Genomic DNA, 4,116 nt, shown 5'->3' with positions numbered 1-4,116 from the left:
GTGTGTGTGTGTGCAGGACGAGCTGATGGCAGAGCTGGAGGAGCTGGAGCAGGAGGAACTTGACAAGAATCTCCTGGAGATTGAAGGAACAGAAGACGTCCCTCTGCCCAGCGTCCCATCGACATCACTACCCTCCAGACCAGGTATACACTCTGACTCACCTGAGTACACACCCCTGAGCTCTGCTGAGTGACACGTGATCATGTGTCTGCATTTGTTTTCAGCCAAGAAGAAGGAGGAGGAGGACGAAGACGACATGGCGGACCTCGAGGCCTGGGCAGCTAACTAAGCTAGCTCGCCCTGCTAGCTAGCTGGAGCCCCCCTCCTGTCTGTCTCTCTGCTCCCAGACCAGTCGCAGACATCTGGAGGAGAGACAGAGACTCTGGGCTGCTGAGCTGGCTGCTTCATGTCCCAACACTCACCTGTCCCCTAAAGTATGCACCTGTGCCCACGTCTGCTGACTCTAAACCACGCGACCAGGCTTCTCTCTTCTCATTCACGGTACAGTGAGAATCTCTTCACTCCGGCTGCACACTCCTCTGTTTCTGAAGGCCGTCGAGAGCAGAGAGCAAACGCCACGCCCTCATCTACCTGTGGTTGGGTTCATCGAAGCACGAGTGCATGAACAGGAGCGTGCACGTGCATACTTTAAAGGGATGGTTGTGGTTATTAGACGTGGGGTGGTGTGAGGTGTCGGTGTGTTACCTGCAGCAGATTCAGATCAGCTGCCAGTCAGGAGAGAAACACCTGCTTCAGAAAACATCCACGCAAACAATCCAACATCTGTTTAAATGTAGATGAAGCTCTTTCTGATTCACTCAGCTGACCTGCAGCTGCGGCGTGACACGGTGCACGCTGTAGGTGCGCTTATGCGAAGTACGGAAGAGGATTAGAGCCACACGTAAAAAAAAAATTTCTCTCAGACTTTGAGTTTAATCTAAAAAACATCAAAATTTTGAGTTTAATCTCAGAAAAAAGTTTTTTCCACACATCCCTGATCCTCCTCCGTAGCGTAGGGACGCGGAAAATCTTCTACATTTAAACAGATGTTGGATTGTTTCAGTGGCCGTCTTTTAAAAGTGTCTAAACAGGTGTTTACTGCTGGCCCCGCCCCCAACAGTCCTCCTGCTGCTGCTCTAAACTGAATCTACTGCAGGAAACACACTGACTGTGCATGAACACCTCACACAACCCCACATCTGATAACTTGGACTGTCCCTTTGGGGGGGGGGGGGGGGGGCAGGGCGGGGTTTGTTACTGGGAGGAATGTGAAGAATCAACTGACGTGAGGGAAAGAAAAGCAACAACAGACAGACGAAGTGGTTTGTCTGCTTCCTGCAGTGTCATTGTCTCTGACAAACGCAGCCGTTAGAAAGTAGGATTTTTCTCACTGAGACGTCGCTCTCACATCGATACACCACCACATGTTACAGCGGCACAGAAACATCTGGCAGTGGGAGGGTCCAGGCTCCAGTCTCCTGCCGCAGTGCCTCTGGGCAGCGTCTTGTTGACTCATGTAGAGGCCGCCTGGCTCCGATCACTTCAATTACTCAAATGTCACACGAGGAAAGAATCAACATTTTTCCAGAAAGCAGCTTCAGCTTGTTGAACAGTCGAACTCTGCTCCTTTAATCTGAACAAATCCTGATCCACTCACTGTCTAACATATTATATCTTATATTATTATATGAGTGAATATCACAGTCAGGTAACTGTCCACCAGCCACTGCCTCATGTACACTAACGTCAGACCTTGACTCGTCTCAGGAGACGGAGAGAGAGAGAAAAACATTCAACATTTTGGGCTTAAGACGTAAAAGAAAAGAATATTTCACTAAAAAAGAAAAACACGAGACAGCATTTGTCTTAAATTTCCTTTTATCTCTTTGAAAATAGTGTTGTGACCCTGAGATTGTCCTTTAGACCCCCTGTGAGGTCAGGAACCGCTGATCAGTCTCTCTCTGTGTTCTGAGCTCACCTGGTTTGACGGAGGTTTTCACCTGGATTCAGTCGTTTTCTGAGATCTGAAGTCAGAGAAGACACAGCTGTAAGAACAAGCTCCAACCTGCAGAAACCGGAGCCAGTAAACTCCCTATCTGGGGTTAATTGGATTTGTAGAAATGCCAGAACCAAAGCTGCTTTGTAATATTGTTATAAGGGGAGGTCGAAATCCAATATGGCCGCCAGAGGGCACACAACCTCTGTTCCTGTTCTCCTGACTCCTCCCGCTTTAACAGTGACGTCTTCTGAGAAAATCCTGCATCAGTTGAATTTAAAGATAAAGAGTGTGAGTGTGTGTGATGTTTATTAGCCTTCTGACACAGTGACCTCTGACCTCTGAATATTTAGTCAAACAGAGACGCTGAGCTGGAGTTTTCTTCTTCTGCTCTCCTTTCACCTGGAACCGATCCAGTCGACCCAGAATCAGACTCTGTCTTCACATAATAAATCAGATCAGTGGATCCAGCCCCGACCTTATATTTAAAGAAACTATTTGATTTCCTTTTTTCCTGATTGACCTTGAACGTCACTCGTGTTCTCTGTGACCAGCTGCTCAGAGATGTATGAAGGCTTGGACTGTGGAAGGTTTCCCGTGGGGCGGCCATGTTGCTCTGTGACTGTTGTCAGTGTGAGCTTGTAAACAGTTTGTCTTAATAAAGTTGGGATTGAATGCAAGAATCAGCTGTGTGGCATCTGTAAATACGAGTTTTTCCTGAGAGTCAGAACATCTGGAGTTTGGTCCTGTGGTTCTCCAAGTTTCTCGTCTTTCTCATTAGCACCTGATGACTGCACTTTACAGTCTCCTGCTCACCTGTGTGACTCACCTGTAAATGTACAGTACAACTACACCTACTCACACTGTTCCTGTGTTTCCAGTTTCTGCTTCTTTGCACTTCAAGTTTTATGTGAAGTTTTGACTCCGCAGGCAAATTCCATAGATTGTTGATGTTTGAAGTGAGAAGAACCAGCACACACACACACACACACACACACACACCCACACACACACACCCACACACACACACACACACACCCTGCAGCAAACACAGTGAAATGAGTCTGTCAGGAACTTAAAATGTGCAAAAGTGTGGGAACCATGTAAAGCCTCAGTTTCATTAACTCCTATACAGTATGTGTGTGTGTATATGTATATGTATGTATATGTATATATATATATATATATACATATACATATACATATACACACACTGTCCCAGTGCACCTCCGTTTTACAGGAAGAGAAAACAGAGTGACTTCAACATCTTTACATGTGTCAGACTAAGAGATGACACCATGATTAAAGCTGAGATACATGTTACACTGTTAGCATGCTAACACGCTAATGACACACTGTTGACATGTAAAAACCTGAATGTCTAATAATCCAGTCAAACATCAGGTCAGGATCATTCAACTGCTGATCTACAATCAATTCTACATTATTATTGATCGATTCTCAGTTTGATTATTGAAACACACTTGATCAGGTCTTCAGCTGCTGCAGGAGCAGCTACAGTCACATGACTCCGCTGTCACTCCCTGTCGGACAGGCTGATCTTAAAAAGACTCCCGGTCCAGGTCTGTGGCTGAGGGTGAGGGGCTGTTCACTCTCAGAGCCACCACACTCTGAAATCAGACACTGTCACTCTTTAACTTCCTTTTACACATTCCTTTGACTCAACCTTCGATAACGTCTGAAACACGTTGGATTTAAATTGTTTTAATGATTGTTTTTATGTATTTTACTGACTCTCTTCACTTCCTGTCAGATCCTTTGGTTCTTTGATCTTTTCTTTTATCTGAAAGAAAAGAAAAGTTGTGTTTAAATAAAGTTATGATGATTATTGTAAATGTTCCCGGTGAACACAGCTCGTCTGTTACCAAAAAGCTGCTGCTGTTCAAACCTTTATTCAGATATTAATCACACAGGAACAGTTCATAATCTGATTGTTACTCAACACATTCCACAGCTTCTGACTCCGCCCACCAGAGCTGTCACGACCTTTCACCCTAAAACTCCTTCAACACAGATCCCCGACACGCATCTGAGTCCACCTCCCTCCAGCCTGTGTGTGTGTGTGTGTGTGTGTGTGTGTGTGTGTGTGTGTGTGTGTG

At 45.7% G+C, this 4,116-nt stretch overlaps 1 long non-coding RNA gene across 1 annotated transcript; it reads left to right on the top strand.

Moving 5' to 3' along the window:
• The first annotated feature begins 9 nt into the window (after positions 1 to 9).
• Positions 10 to 2,679, top strand: LOC111662030 (uncharacterized). The gene is made up of 2 exons (XR_015437832.1): positions 10 to 143; positions 225 to 2,679. It is a non-coding gene; the product is annotated as an uncharacterized LOC111662030 (long non-coding RNA).
• The last annotated feature ends 1,437 nt before the right edge of the window (positions 2,680 to 4,116 follow it).

Source organism: Seriola lalandi, unplaced genomic scaffold (assembly GCF_002814215.2).
Source record: "Seriola lalandi dorsalis isolate HSWRI2012SDOR001 ecotype SW California unplaced genomic scaffold, Sedor1 jcf7180002054557, whole genome shotgun sequence".
In the NCBI taxonomy this organism is placed as follows: domain Eukaryota; kingdom Metazoa; phylum Chordata; class Actinopteri; order Carangiformes; family Carangidae; genus Seriola; species Seriola lalandi.
This window is presented reverse-complemented; position numbering and strand designations above follow the sequence as displayed.